The sequence below is a fragment of the Lissotriton helveticus genome, chromosome 8 (genome assembly GCF_964261635.1).
Source record: "Lissotriton helveticus chromosome 8, aLisHel1.1, whole genome shotgun sequence".
NCBI lineage: Eukaryota > Metazoa > Chordata > Amphibia > Caudata > Salamandridae > Lissotriton > Lissotriton helveticus.
The window spans coordinates 1,720,677,893-1,720,694,446 of NC_136069.1; the positions used below are offsets into that span (position 1 = coordinate 1,720,677,893).

Sequence of the window (16,554 nt, forward strand, 5' to 3'; positions counted from 1 at the left end):
TTTAGTGTGTTATGGTGAAGGATGCCCAGACTGCTACAGTTGTATAGTGTTATGTTTGGCAGGAACTTCAAGCCTTTTGGCACTGAAAGGAGCATGTGACGTGTTCTTTTGTGCCACCATTTCACACCCGTCAATCATGATCACAACACAAGTCAGAATTAAGATGTCATGTTTCCCTGTCTGTGCTGTTTCTCAGATGAAATACTCTTTTAATTCATGGTGTGACCCTTAGGTGACATCATGAGAGTGGAGACCTCTGGAGCTTCCGAGCAGACTGCGCGGCAGGACCGACTGACTGAGAGAGGTAAGCTGAACACCCTTGCTCACACATTCAGCGTTTGTTTGGCCTCGGAATGCAATTTCCCATTTAATAGTTAACCCTGGGTGGTGAACTCCGCTCCGCTCACGGAGTTTGCGGAGATTTCCGCATTCCGTGTTACGCGCAGCTTGCGGAGTTCCCAAGAACGCTCCGCGTTGCGGAGTGGAGTTTTTTTCCTCGCTCGTGTTCGTCAACGTCAAGTTGGGACCGCGATCAAAGAAAATCAACCTCCCGGTGAGATTTTTCCTCATTCACAATCGTCAAAATTAAGTTGACGAGCGCGAGTGTGGAAAATAAACATCCCGGCGAGATTTCTTAATGCGGGTGGGTCAGTTTTCTCATTGCGAGTGGTCGCATATGCTCGCGACCGCTCGCGTTGAGAAACTGCCTGTTCGCGTTCAGAAAGCTGCCGCTCGAGTAAAAATCTACTCGAGCGGCAGAAAGGAAAGCAGCGCTCGCTTGCACTGTGTATGGTGCTGTTCACGAAGATTGCACAGGGCGGGCAAGCATCCAGCACTGTGCAATCACAGCGAATCGCATTTTTCTATCAAACTCCACCACTTGCGGAGCTCCGCGTAGCGCAGCAGAGTTTTTTCCTACTTTGCGGAGTTGCGCAAAGTACAGTTGCGCATTTGTATTAGAAATATCGTATTGATCTCATTATAGCAGACAAAAAGGCTTGTGTACTGCCCGAACTTGGTCCCATCACAGTGTAGCTGGTCAACTCCATGAATGCCGGCATCCTAAAAGTTGTGGAGTCTCTTGTGTTTCCTTGGTAACTGTAGACCCCCCATAATGTCCACTGGGTAAGCGTATCAGGCCCAGGCAGCATCGTGACAATCAAGAGCTGTTGGTAGGCTTCTACTTCCTTAGCTGTAAAAGGATTAAAATAAGCACTTCTAGTTTTAGAGCCTTGTTATGTGTTTGGTGGTCCTCCAGGTGCACCGACACCACTGTGCTGGCAGGAAGACCGCCAAGCATGTGGTGCGACTGCCTGCCTGGATTCTGAGTTGAATCTAGGGCAGACGGTGCTGCAGTGGTCTCACGGGGGTGGCTGTGTTAGGCCTATAGGAGAGCCTTAACAGCAGACTGCAGTCGTGACAGTGCCTGCAGCACGTTCCTGCGCAGTGAGTAATGCCCCATGTAGCGCATGAACCAGGGTTCAATTCTAGGGTGGCACAACATGAGTCCTCCCGGAAGCACTCCCAGGCCCAGAAGCGACCGGGTTGCATCTCCGCCGCCCTTTTCATGGTGGTTTCACCGCATTGAAATGGGTGGTAGAAATACAACTTGGAATATGCTCGACGGTGGTGCAGTGGCACCACCAGCATATTCCTGCACCTTTTCGGTGCACCACCGCCATGCAATCCTGGATCCCGGCAGACACGGCGATCCAACCGCCACACCCAAAATACAGCAAGTGGACCCGCAGTGGTGGCGGTGGTCAGGCCGCCAACATGAGTATAGCAGTCCTAGGACCACAGTACTCATAAAAAGGCCCTTAATATTGATTGTGTATCCTAGTACCTGGGATGGGTGTGCTGGTGTTGTGCATTGGCTGTGCTCTTGGCCACACATGTGTGTTCATGTGTTCATGTGTTGCTTTTTACACACTGCAAGCCAGCCTGCTCGGAAAGGTCTGACAGTGACAAGTGAACCTTCCTGCTCCACTGAAGAGGACCCGCATCCAAATTCAGATGCATAACACTTGCCAAGAAAGACTCCTACAGACAAAGGATACTAGCGGATATAGGGACCTCCCCCTGCAAACGCTCTAAACGCCAACGTGATAGCGTGAATTTAATGCGTTTAGTGACTGTCAGCCAATGTACCTGCTTCAGATGGGGGTGGGAGGAACTCTCCGGATATGACGTGCTGCTGCGAGTTGAATAATCCGAAGTCTTTGAATTAGAAAGGAAAGAATTCAACTCAAGACTATGGCGTGATTCAGGCAGTGGGTAAGCAGTGTGTGAACCAACGTGTTTGTGAGTCCTCAGGTATAAGGTGCAGCAACTTCTGTAGCGATTTCAGTTTGCAGAAACATACTGACGAAATCTGCTTAATTTGAGCAGGGAAGGAAAGGGCTGCGTCAAAGATAACACCAAGATTTCTGGCAGGAGCAGTAGGAACCCGGGGTGGAGGAGAAGGACCACAAGAACGAAGAATAGAACTGCTGTTTAATTGGAGTTCAATCAAAGGAAGTTCTCTTCAATCCATCCAGCCACTCCCTGAAGTCTCTCATTTTGTTGAGAGCAACCTCCGAATGCTCCTGAAATTATCATAGGAGCTGGGTGTCACCGGCACACCATAGAATGCAATCAGGCCAGCCAAAGAAACCATATACTGATGGAACAGAGTCGGGCTCAAACTGAGTCCTCTGGGACTCCATATAACCTGCCACCATAGAATGCAATCAGGCCAGCCAAAGAAACCATATAGAGATGGAACAGAGTCGGGCTTAAAGCTGAGTCTTCTGGGACTCCATATAACCTGCCACCATAGAATGCAATCAGGACAGCCAAAGAAACCATATACAGTTGGAACAGAGTCGGGCTTAAAGCTGAGCCTCCTGGGACTCCATATAACCTGCACACCATAGAATGCAATCAGGCCAGCCAAAGAAACCATATACAGATGGAACAGAGTCGGGCTCAAAGCACAGCCTTCTGGCACTCCATATAAAAGGGGTTTAGGGGCAGATGAAAAAGGGTGAAGATGCACCTCTTGAGATCTGTCTTCCAAAAAAGATTTTATCCTTGAATGTCCTCTTCTTTTAGTCTATCAAAAAGGGTGGCATGCCAGACTGTGTTGAATGCCGCTGACAGCTCCAGCAGGACCACCATTGCTGAATGACCACCGTCTGAGTTCTCTTTAACCAATTCTGAGACCTCCAGTAACTCCGATTCGGCTCTGAAGCGAGGAATCAAGTCCTGCCATGGACTTTGAGATTGGGGTAGAAGCAGATGAACTCTGTGTACGAATTAAGTGTGTGCGTAAAATCCGTTCCGCTCGTGGATTTTTGCGGATTTTCTGCAAATTCGCAATCCGCGAACTCCCGCGAATTTGCCAAAAATCCGCGAGCGAACGGATCTGGGGGCAAAAGTTCAAGCTTCAAGCTTGTAACTATTTTAGGATGGCGCCGGCAAGCTGCCAGCGCCATCCTAAAACAGTTACTAAGTTAGCTTCATCAGGAAGCACTAATAGATAAAATAAAGCAGGTGCTCGAGCACCTGCTTCATTTTATCTATTAGAGCTTCCTGTTGAAGCTAACCTTCTGCCCTCTGCCCTTCTGCCCTCTGCCCCACTCCTGTTTTATTTTAGGATGGCGCCGGCAAGCTGCCAGCGCCATCCTAAAACAGTTACTAAGTTAGCTTCATCAGGAAGCTCTAATAGATAAAATGAAGCAGGTGCTCGAGCACCTGCTTTATTTTATCTATTACTGCTTCCTGTTGAAGCTAACCTTCTGCCCTCTTCCCTTCTGCCCTCTGCCCCACTCCTGTTTTATTTTAGGATGGTGCCGGCAAGCTGCCAGCCCCATCCTAAAACAGTTACTAAGTTATCAGGAAGCACTAATAGATAAAATTAAGCAGGTGCACCTGCTTTATTTCCTGCTTTATTTTATCTATTAGTGCTTCCTGATAACTTAGTAACTGTTTCAGGATGGCGCTGGCAGCTTGCCGGCGCCATCCTAAAATAAAACAGGAGTGGGGCAGAGGGCAGAAGGGTAGAGGGCAGAAGGGAACAAAAAGTAAAAACGAAAAAAAAAAAAACGCGAACACGCACAGCGCCCTGCGAACACGCACAGCGCCCCGCGAACACGCACAGCGCCCCGTGAACACGCAAAGCGCCCCACAAACACGCAAAATTTAAAAAATCCGCAAATTCGCACAAATTTGCGAATTTTGCAGATCGCGAATTCGCAAATCCGTGAATCTCGAATTCGCAAAATTCGCCCATGCTTAGTACGAATGAAGGTCACATGGCTTTTAATATGGATGTGACCTTTAGCAGACGACGGGCCAGCATGGACCTCTTTTCTAACCTTGGGACAGGAGAGGATTGACCCATTCAAAAGAAAAATACAGCTGAAAAGAAATGTCTAAATCATAAACTGGAAAAAAAAACATGATGGCTCTTCGAGGCACCACAGTAACCATCAAAGTGCCTTCTGTATTCCAGTTCCTCTGCTCACCCTCCAGTCATAGCTGCCGTCCTCTCCAGTAATCCAATCCTAATCCTCTAATTAGTGCAATTTTAAAATATAGGTTTGAAAAAACTATGACTGGCTGGGAGCCCAGCTTGTGCTTGAATGATCAGGCCTGTCCTGCACGAATAAGCCAGCGTTCACACTGTACGCTGGTAGAGCTTCCCTTGGCTCCAGGCGCTACCTGGGCGGAGGGGGGCAGCGACTAATGTAGAGCACCTTCTGCTCTTTTACTAGTGTTTATTAGAGACCATATTGGCATGTCTAGGACTTAAAGTGACCTTGGTTGACAGTAGTTTTAATAGCATTCCTACCTCTACTTTATGGGTAGTAGTGTAACTGTATTCAACACATACTTTGCTTATGATAGTGGAAGCGCCAGGGTGTGGATATTGTGGTGTCCGTCCGTGAATGAGAGATGACGGAAGATCCGTCTTACAAAGATTCCAGGCCATAGTTAGACCACTCCTCGCAGCTTTGTAAACAAGGCGCTCGGTTTTGTATTGTGTTGTGTTTGTGGAAGATAGTCTGCGGGTGAAGGGGGAAATAATAAAGGAGAGTGGGCCGGGAAGGCCTGTGGAGAATGAGGGTAAAAGGAGTGGCCTAAGGAAAGGGGAAGGGAAAAAGGAGGACCTGAATAGGGTGGGAGGGAAGAAGGAGGGAGCCTGTGGAAAATGTATGGAAATTAGGGGCCCTACAGCAAGTGGGAAGGAAGGAAGCAAGCCGGCCAGAGGACAAATGGGAGCGTTTGTGGAGAATGGGAGGGAGTATGCAGAATGCGTAGGTCGGAGGAAGGCCAGAGGATAGTATGATCGAAAGGGAATGAGGCTGCCTTGGAAGGAGTAGAGGAAGAATAGTTAGTGAGAAGGGTAGCAACGGGAAGGAGGGGGCATGTATCTCCAGAAAAAAGAACGCGTAAGGGTCTTGGAAGTGGCCTGGTCAGCCAACGCACACCTTATCAATGTGAGCATGCGGTCTGCTTTTCATGGCCATAGGGTATTCAGTATGTTTGGGGCCTGATCCTCGGGCGTTCTGTGAGAGGCAGGCAGGGCGAGAAGCGGAAGCACTGCATAGCCCGAGTACAGTGCACAAGCGCTGAAGGTGCCGCATCTCTTCCCTCCAGCGGGGAGTTTACAAGGGACTATAAAGCAGGGGAGTTGCAGTCCTTCGTGGGTGTGAACTTGACACAGGTGCATAGAGCTGCGTGTTAATTACCCAAAGCCTAGGTGTTCGCTGACACGTGACCGCATTGAGTGGCAGTACCTCCTCTTCCTGAGGGTGGGGCTTTTACATAGTTTGTACAGGCTGAAGGCGTGGTGATTAGAGAGCTGAAAAGGGATGTGCTGCTGTTATTCAGCGGGGCTTGGTTGTATGTGTCTGGTGGTAAGAGCATGTGGTTTATTGTTAGAAATAGTTAAAGGTGGGCTAGCTAGCACATTAACATGGGGCGTAGAGCCAAGCATCGGCTTTGGCTTGAAGATCCCGTGCCCAAACTGAGCCCTGAAAATAGCTGACATGTAAATCACGCAACAAACATCATGTGAAAAAAATGTTTGTGAACTCCCACTAAGTTATGATTTGATAGCATTTGTCACATATACTATTGCTAATCCTCTTCCCACCACTGTTTACAGCCCTACCCCCTAAAACGTAAGGTGTATAGAGTCCACACTTTACCTTTTACATTTGCAACTTCACTAATCCGGATTCCGTGACTAAGGATGGAAATTCATTTTTTTCACCCCTTGATTCCGGCCCTCTGGGTTTTCAATCAGTAAGAAAAGCGTTGCAATTTAGCAAATACATCAAAAGACGATAAACGTGTGAACATGGAAATGCCAACGTGCCGAAAACGTTACTTAACTGCCCGCTGTGTTCGCGTGGGGACAGGAGATGTGCACGCGTACAGAGTGCACATCTCCTGTCCGTACGCATGCCATCTCCTGTCCCGTTTCAGAGGAGATACCAGAGATGAGACGCCATGCGCGTGTACATTGGATGTGCATGCGTGCACATGGTTTGTCTCCCTTCACTAGCAAAATCCACAACAATAGAGTCTCGCCAAGGCAAAGCAGCTCATGTGCTGCGTTCGCTAAGCGAGACCTAAAAAGGGGGCTGACCAAACTTATGGTCATCTCGAAACTGGGGCTCAAGGGCATCTGGGGAATTAGAACTTGCTGGCGGTTTCATTGCGCCCAAACCGCGCGCTGTCAGAGGTTACCAGCACATGAGAGTTGAAGGATGAAATCCTAAATGAGCCCTGTCGCTCACAACAAGGATCCATTTATTTTTTCGCTCTTTTGCTGAAAATTCAGCCTGAGGCAAGCAGGGATCCATTTCCTCCTTCTTCTGCTGTCCAACGCCGTCTGATGGAGCAAACGCGGTGCTTTCGAGATGTCACCAGTGGCGTTCTGGCGCTGCTCACTTTTCGCTGTTTTCTGGATGCTGAGAAGTGTTGAAGGCTCCAGCTGTCGCTTGCAGGAGCTGTGATTCATCCTGTGATTACTGGTCTGCAGGTCATTTAATACCAGACTTCCTTTCTTTCTGGAAGAGCCTGCAGAACCTGGAGGTATAGGAAAGATAACATTTGTTATTTCCTTTCCATTAACACAGAAGCAAATCGCCTGCTATTAACAGTGGAGCAGTGAACAGGTGGCCTGCAATATTCAGGAGGGCCAAAAACCATAGGACAAATCTGATCTAAGATGCGCTGTCGCCCTCATACAATACAGGGCCAAGGGCAGCACTGCAGGTCTCTTCAATTGGGGCTCTCCATTATCCTCACTAACTTCAATGTAAGGGTACATTTTCCTACCAGCTGGGGGTAAAAGGGGACATAGCATTTCTGTTCTAAAATAGACTTTCATACACATGGCTGTGCTCAAGACATCCTTTGAATTACTACATCTGTTTGTTCCTACATTCTTTATTCAGGAAACAGCAAAAAGGGAAAATGCATGATACAAGTTGTCTGGGGCATGCAGATACCCCGCTAGTAATTGTGCACCATGCGCACTACATGATGCACAAGCTGCACAGTGCCTCCTCATGATCACTGGGAATACATGGCAAGTGAGTCTAATGAATACAATGTAGATATTGACAGTCATTCCCTCACTCAGCTCACAGGCTCTCAACAGAGCTACTAATTCAGCAGCTTGAGCTGATTGATTTGGAACGCGGTAAGTCTCAATGACTGTGCGCAATGTGGTGATTGCATTTTCGGCCGTGGTGTCACCTAGCAAGAGCCATAGTCTTATAATTCTCTTTAAAAATCAAATAGGAGAATCACCAATCAAGTCTGTTGGTCATTTCATTTCCTGTCCAATTTCCACTCCACCAATTTTCACAAAGGAGGGACAGTAACATGGCTGACTTTCACAGTGGACATACTTTTAATCCTATCTATATATTGTTCCTACAATACTTATCATAACCGAATAGACATGCACTGGTGAAGTGTTGTCTGTCAGGTTCACAGCACGAAAATATCATATCTGAGAATTTTGAATGACTAGAACAAGTCCAGCCAATTGTAATGTAACATTGGGCATCATCGTGACCATCCCTTCACAACTCAGGACGGGTCTGCAATATCATCAAAAGCAAAGAAACACAAAAACAAAAGCTCACATGATAAGCCATCTTGTGTGTTTGCGTTACCAAACGCAAATTACATTAAAAAAAACACAATATGCTGCTTATATGATTTAGGTGTTCAAAGACTGCTACATGCACTCAATGCACAGTCAATTTTAAACCTAGGAGCTAATCTCCTAGCCTCCTTAATTTGTGCCGGGGCTAGTCTAAATGTGTGAATAAATCTCTTATTCTCCTATTGTCCTATCCCTCCCTTGACGGTAGGTGACCTGCTGTCAACAATACTTACTGTGTCTCTTCTGTGATTCTTTCATCTGGCTTTCATTTCACCTTGGCAGCCCACTGCAGTGTAAGGTAAATCAGTCCATGTTCCTTATAGTCCATTATAGTTCAGGAATCTGACAGCACTTTTCTGTCACTTTTGGTCGCGAGGCTGAAGCTAGTTTCTTTTTCGCCTTTGCGACTTGAGTCTGAAAGTACTTTTTTGTCTCCTTTAGTTTGTAAACCTGACATCCCTTTTGCTGTTGTCTTTAGTTTGTGAACTTAGCACTACTTTCTCAATCCATTTCAGTAGACAAACCTAAACTTTGATTCTTTCATGCAATGTCTCTTGTTCCAATTCCACTGCAGTTCCCAAGTTCTGTAATATTTGTAGAAATTCTGGTCATATAAGGAAAATCTTCCGAACCAGCTGAACTCAGAAGCAAGATTTAGCTTTCCATCTTTCCAGTTTTGATTGACTTTGCCAAGCATAATCATGAAGTCATGGATTCTGCCCCAAGTTATAGTTTCTGTTCAAACTGGAGACAGGTTGTGTATCACAGGGTAATGTTCAGGACCTGAGAACCATTTTAGGAAGTGGGAGGAATAACAGGTCAGCTGAATCTAAAACTAACTTAATCAGCATTTTCATGCATGATTGTGAGTGAGTGATCAAGGACAACATTTTGATTTTTGATTCCAGGAGTTGCAGCATCTCGTAAGATGGCCCAGACTGACTCCTCCAATATGCAAAAATACAAGGGCCTTATCGACAGCGTAGCACGGGAGAAGAATGTCCAAGCGGGCATTATTGCTGGAATTATCTCGCGGCAGTCCTGTGCTGGAGCCGACCTGATCCAAGGGTGGGGTGACGATGGCAATTGCTTTGGACTCATGCAGGTGTGTATGAATAAAATTCTGTTTTCTTGTTCTACTGTCCTATGTGAGATTGTGGTATTGCCTGCACTGGTTATCATCTGGGGCTCAAGGCTAGATACACATGTTCTGTCCTAACTCCAATCCTTCCAATCACGATGCACAGATCCAGAATATCACTGAAAATGTTGACAAAATGCTGGAAGGCTGCAGTGAAATTACGGAAGCTGAAAGGCAGTACTAGTTATTCAAAATGCCCATATTGGGTATTGAATGCCAAATTCCATTAATCCTTTTCACATAGTTGTATGTTCCTGTAAGATCCAACTTATACAATACTTTGACAGATTTGACTTGATCCAGGGATGGCAGATATCAATTTCTTATGATATCACATTAATTCTCTATAGTTTATTCATGGCTTGTATTCCCCATTCGCCTTCGACACAAAAAGGATTGGGGACCCTGCTTGAAAGGTGGTCTGTCGAATAAAGCTTTTATCAAAGTTTTACTGAATTTATTGTTGTACAATGTCGGCCTCTTTCACCTTCCAGTGGATAGATCTTCCAGTGTGGACTAGGCTCTCCAGGTAATAGATCGATTTGTCTGTCACACTCTCAATGAGCTGGAAGAGTGTTGACTCGTTTCTTGATAAACACATCTATAAATTCATGATAATTTGGAGGAGCATCCTCTACATCCTTCTGTACTTTTAGGGTGGCTTCAGAAGAATGTGGCTGTACCTCAGAGCATGGAAAGGCTGATGCTGACAAGATTTATGTGGAAAACTGGGATTGGTGCCATTTCGTACGTGTCACATACTATTTCTGTGCAGGGCTTTGATTTCTTTTCAGTTTTTCCGGCTGATGGCCTGACTTAGAGTTTGGCGGACGGGTTGGATACCCCATCCGCCTTATTACAAGGGCCATGGGATATAATGCACATGCAATAAGGCGCATTCTTGTGACAGAGTAACCCTTACTCCTAACTCAAAATTAGGCCTTTGTCTTGTCAGTGACTGCTTTTGAAAGCACTGTGTATCGCAGTAAGATGAGTTAAAGGTTGCGTATTCCAGTCTATATGGGCGTGATGTTTCCTAGGTCATGTAGTGCCGAGAGCAATAGAAAGGGATAGGATGTAACATTGATTACATTGAAGTGAATCAATAATGGAAGGACTTCAAAAGTTACAGCTTCTACAGTGAGAGCCGTCGCATCTATTACTTGTCTCGCTTCCTTCATGCATTTCACCTTGATAGGACTCTAGCATCCAGTTTGAAATTGATTACCCATAAACCAATCAGATGCTCCAGAGTCTAATACGGCAAGAAGTATCACAAGTCCTCAAGAATGAACTTGCATGAGATCGATGTGATCAATCAGTAAAGTACACTTCAGTAATTCTGAGCCCTTCACAGGCCCGCTGTAGATAGGCAAGCAAAGTTCTTTGCCTGTAACTGAGGATAGCCTCTCACCAAATGTCCACACTAGAAACTCAATCATGTCTCCCTACGGCTTTTCCTTTCTTTGGTTGACAGGGTCACTCACGAGTCTCCAGTCTGCATGGGTCCTGCCGCCTGAGGGGTAACATCAGACACTGCCACTTGGGACTTTATTAAGTCAGGGTCTTCAATTTTAAGTCCATCCCTTGGTTCGCCGAAAGGTTTTTCTGGGCATCCATTCGCAGCTTCAGGTTGATTAAAGTCCCCAATGGGGTTGGTTGATTTAACACTAACCACAAGGAATCTTTGAGGAGGTCCCCGAGAGCCAGATGAAAGGCTGCAGCAGTGGACACGTCACCTCAGAGGCCAGGAGTTGGAAATGAGTGGTGTAAGTCAGAATATCCTGATTTCACAGTTTGAGCATTAATAGACCAGCTTCAGCTTATTATGTAATGCATGTTTGATATAAATATAGCGGAGAAATATAGCGGAGAATTGAGCCATCACTTGGGTCCAGCTGGACAACAGCGGGCCTTGATTTCGGATAAATGACAAAACCCACATCAAGGTGTGTTTCATAAGATAAGAGAGTATATAACTTTGGAAGTGACATGATTAAAAATGTGGGCTTTCGCTTAGAAGTTATGTTATGTTAGGTTACTTTGTTTTTGTATAGCGCAAATCACCACTGGTCTCTAAGCGCTTTGAAAAAAGAGGAACACAACCAAGTCACTAATACTCCGCCTGCTGTCGGGCTAACGTTAGGTAAGAGCAATTGCCTTTTTAAACAGGTAGGTCTTCAAGGCTTTCCTAAAGGGAAGTAGCACTGGTTCTCCTTGTAGAGCTTCCGGCAACTCATTCCAGATTTGGGGTAGGAGAACCAACAAAGCTCTGCCACCTTTGGATTTAAATTTAAATCTCGATGGGGCAAGCTTGCAGGCCTTGGAAGAGCGGAAGGCCATGCCTGGGGTGTACCTTACTAATCGGTCTTTGATGTATTTTGTAACCCTGGGCGTAGTAGGCGTAGTGGGGCTACGCGAAGCTACGCGAAATGAACGAGAAACTATGTCCACCTACGCACTTCCCGTAGCCCCACTACGCGCCACCCGCCTCCCTCCCGCCCTCGCTAAATACCACCCGCCTCCCTCTTGCCCTCCCTAAATACTTAAATAATGATTTTTAAAACAATAAACACCACTTACCTTGTCGGCTGCGTCTCCGGGGCTCCGGGGCTCCCTCTGGTAACCACGCCGCCATCTTGGATACTAATGCGCATGCGCGGCCGCCCACGCATGCACACTTCTCCTGAGATTTTATTTTATATATATATAAAATTTTATGTGCAGGCAATGCGAAGTCCCCTGGAATAGTCGCTATGTTGGACACCCGTTTTAAAGAATTAAAATTCCCAGCAAGTTAAAATATTCAAAATGAACAATTTTCCACAGACAAAGTGCAAAGTGCTAAGGTCAGCGTTTCAAAAGGCAAGACGTTTCAGTGCCTCAGCGTGTTTCTATTCTAGTGCAACTGACCGGGACCATAAAGCTTTTTAAATTCTGCCGATCCTCTCTGAATGTCTGTGGTGGGGATGTACCCATATTAGAGTAATGATCACAATTTGGTCCATTCCTGGAATCCTAACCACGTTATCAGCACTGTTTGTAACATTCGTCATGTGTTTATCATCACGTAATGAGCTGGTGGAATAGCCGGAAGTACAAGTCAATCTATTCATTTTAATTATCATTAAGAGTTTTATATATTGCAAACTAGACCCGAGACATCGGGTATCAGAGCGCTTTACATGAGCACCAGTTGCGTTACATGAGGACACATTCATTTTTCTTAGGCACGAGGAGAAAGTGATTTTCCCAGAATCACAGGATGTTGAGCGTTGTTGCCGAGACAAGAACCCGGTACCTCGGCTTCGAGGTCGACCGCTCTAGCCGTAAGACTACATTCTCTCCCCTAATTGGTTGAAACGGCTCATGAGAAGAGCTCACTCTTACCAGAAGTACTCCACTACCCCATTTTACACCACTTCGCTCTAATGCACCACAGTCTAATCCACTTAATGCCCTTCTACTCTATGCACTTCCACTTTACGCCACTTTACACCTCTGTATGACACTTAATTCTAGGCCACTCTACTCCAAACTACGCACCTCAAGTATACAACTCTAGTCCACTCAGCCGCACTCCACTCTACGACACTCCCAGCTTCTGCCTTATGGAAATTCCCACAGAAATCTTGACAAAATCTGCCTTTTCATTCAAAATACGTGCTAAATGAATAGATTCCAAATGTTTGACAGTGAACCAAACTATACAGTGATCTGTTATCCTCGAAGCTGAAAAGGGTGAGCAAATACACAAATTGAGATAGAGGAGAAGGCGAAGAAATGGAGGACCAGATCTGTGATATAGCGACATCCAGGAGGGGAAGTAGATTCTGTCTGTTGCTGCCTGCACCCTCTGGGCTTGTTTGCACCCTCTGAGCTTGTTTGCACCCTCTGGGCTTGTTTGCACCCTCAGGGCTTGTTTGCACCCTCTGTGCTTGTTTGCACCCTCTGGGCTTGTTTGCACCCTCCGGGCTTGTTTGCACCCTTCGGGCTTGTTTGCACCCCCTGGGCTTGTTTGCACCCTCCAGGCTTGTTTGCAACCTCTGGGCTTGTTTGCACCCTCTGGGCTTGTTTGCACCCTCCGAGCTTGTTTGCACCCTTCGGGCTTGTTTGCACCCTCCAGGCTTGTTTGCACCATCTGGGCTTGTTTGCACCCCCAGAGCTTGTTTGCACATCCTGGGCTTGTTTGCACCCCCTGGGCTTGTTCGCACCCCCTGGTCTTGTTTGCACCCTCTGGGCTTGTTTGCACCCTCTGGGCTTGTTTGCACCCTCCAGGCTTATTTGCAACCTATGGGCTTCTTTGCACCCTCTGGGCTTCTTTGCGCCCTCTGGGCTTATTTGCACCCACTGGGCTTCTTTGCAACCCCTGGGCTTCTTTGCACCTCCTGAGCTTGTTTGCGCCCTCTGGGCTTGTTTGCACTCTCTGGGCTTGTTTGCACCCTCTGGGCTTGTTTGCACCCTCTGGGCTTGTTTGCACCCTCCGGGCTTGTTTGCACCCTCTGGGCTTCTTTGCACCTCCTGAGCTTGTTTGCACCCCCTGGGCTTCTTTGCACCTCCTGAGCTTGTTTGCACCCTCTGGGCTTCTTTGCACCTCCTGAGCTTGTTTGCACCCACCGGGCTTGTTTGCACATGTGAGATATAACCAGTCTGACAATAGTGGATAGATTATATACCCTTGTAGCTTGCGGCATACCTTGAGAAATATGTCCTTTCTTTGTCTACTTGCTTATCAATGGTCAGCAGGGTTGCAAGGTAGCACAGATAACTCTAGACCCACCTCTGAGCTGTAGAGTAAGTTGTTTTGATTGGTTATTGGGAATCTGGGTCTTGTGAATATTCTCCGAGCAATAGTTTGTAAATATAACTGGCTTCATTATTTTTGCTGGAGGCTAATGGTAATGAGTGATGGAAGTCTCTATACAAGTCTTCGGGTGGATTTCCAGTCCAGTGAGTCCATTTCCAGTAACAATAGATCTTGTTCACGTTTTGTAGAAATGCGAAGAATCCTCTGCATGGAGGTGATTGAAGGGATATAGGATATTGATAGTAGCTGTGAAACGATTGCTTAAGGGTGATGGGACCAGTGCTAAGCCTAATGTTACTCTCTGTAGATCACATAACTGAACCCTAAGGATGGTATTTTCATCTGTTTCTGTACTTTGAAGCCGTCATTGCTTGGTGTGAGATTGTAAACTTTGTTGCATTATATTGACACCCGTCTTGATACCAGCACTGGTGTTTGTTGCCCCAACCCTACATGGACGACGGCTAGTTTCTGAACTCCAGCCCACGAGGGCTGAATCCCCTCCTACAGAGTTTCACAGGAGTCTTCCCAGCATGCTTGGTGCAGTAAAGATGAACCTTGGTGCAAATCCTGAGCCACTGATTCCCCTCGACTTGTCCTGGGACTCAGAGAGGGTTTGAGGCTTTCCTTTCCGTGCTTATAGGGGCTAGGGAGCTTTAGGTGGAGAGAAGCAGGGACCCGACAAGGCCTCTTGGCGCTAACAAAGGTGCTTGAGAAAGAATTTTAAAAGTAAGACATTTTAAGCTGGGTGGAGCTTAAATATGAACAAGTTGAGATTCTTCGCAGGTCATGGAGATCAAATGTGCATGGAGGCAAAAAGGAAAAAACAGCCCTTAAGATTGGTTTCACAGATGATTCGATGTGCGTCCTTCATCCAATCCTCACCAAGTCCTAAAAGCAGATAAATCTAGCTCATGTGACAGACTGGTCTTTATTCACCTATAGATGAGCGAAAAGTTACAGCCATGGCCAGCACAGCTTTAGAATATGTGTGTAGGACTCAGGCTACTTAAAGTTCACTATGGTTACTCTGGAGCTCAGTGTCAGCGACACTACAACAGTCTATCTAGGCCCAAGCCAGGCCCGCGTTCAAAGATTGTCATTCAGCGACACTACAATAGTCTATCTAGACCCAAGCCATGCCTGCGTTCAAAGATTGTCATTCAGCGACACTACAATAGTCTATCTAGGCCCACGCCAGGCCTGCGTTCAAAGATTGTCATTCAGCGACACTACAATAGTCTATCTAGTCCCAAGCCAGGCCTGCGTTCAAAGATTGTCATTCAGCGACACTACAATAGTCTATCTAGGCCCAAGCCAGGCCTGCGTTCAAAGATCGTCATTCAGCCACACTACAATAGTCTATCTAGACCCAAGCCAGGTCTGCGCTCAAAGATTGTCATATCTGCGACACTACAATAGTCTATCTAGACCCAAGCCATGCTTGCGTTCAAAGATTGTCATTCAGCGACACTACAATAGTCTATCTAGGCCCAAGCCAGGCTTGCGTTCAAAGATTGTCATTCAGAGACACTACAATAGTCTATCTAGGCCCAAGCCATGCCTGCGTTCAAAGATTGTCATTCAGCGACACTACAATAGTCTATCAAGGCCCAAGCCAGGCATGCGTTCAAAGATTGTCATTCAGCGACACTACAATAGTCTATCTAGGCCCAAGCCAGGCCTGCGTTCAAAGATTGTCATTCAGCGACACTACAATAGTCTATCTAGGCCCTAGCCAGGCCTGCGTTCAAAGATTGTCATTTAGCGACATTACAATAGTCTTGTCTAGGCCCAAGTCAGGTCTGCGTTCACAGATTGTCATTCAGCGACACTACAATAGTCTATATAGGCCCAAGCCAGGCCTGCGTTCAAAGATTGTCATATCTGCGGCACTACAATAGTCTATCTAGGCCCAAGCCATGCCTGCGTTCAAAGATTGTCATATCTGCGACACTACAATAGTCTATCTAGGCCCAAGCCATGCCTGCGTTCAAAGATTGTCATTCAGCGACACTACAATAGTCTATCAAGGCCCACGCCAGGCCTGCGTTCAAAGATTGTCATTCAGCGACACTACAATAGTCTATCTAGGCCCAAGCCAGGCCTGCGTTCAAAGATTGTCATTCAGCGACACTACAATAGTCTATCTAGGCCCAAGCCAGGCCTGCGTTCAAAGATCGTCATTCAGCCACACTACAATAGTCTATCTAGACCCAAGCCAGGCCTGCGCTCAAAGATTGTCATATCTGCGACACTACAATAGCCTATCTAGACCCAAGCCATGCTTGCGTTCAAAGATTGTCATTCAGCGACACTACAATAGTCTATCTAGGCCCAAGCCAGGCTTGCGTTCAAAGATTGTCATTCAGAGACACTACAATAGTCTATCTAGGCCCAAGCCATGCCTGCGTTCAAAGATTGTCA

The 16,554-nt window shown here is 46.5% G+C and overlaps 1 pseudogene; it reads left to right on the plus strand.

Moving 5' to 3' along the window:
• The first annotated feature begins 216 nt into the window (after positions 1 to 216).
• Positions 217 to 16,554, plus strand: part of LOC144772180 (lysozyme g-like) — a 90,895-nt pseudogene continuing 74,557 nt past the window's right edge.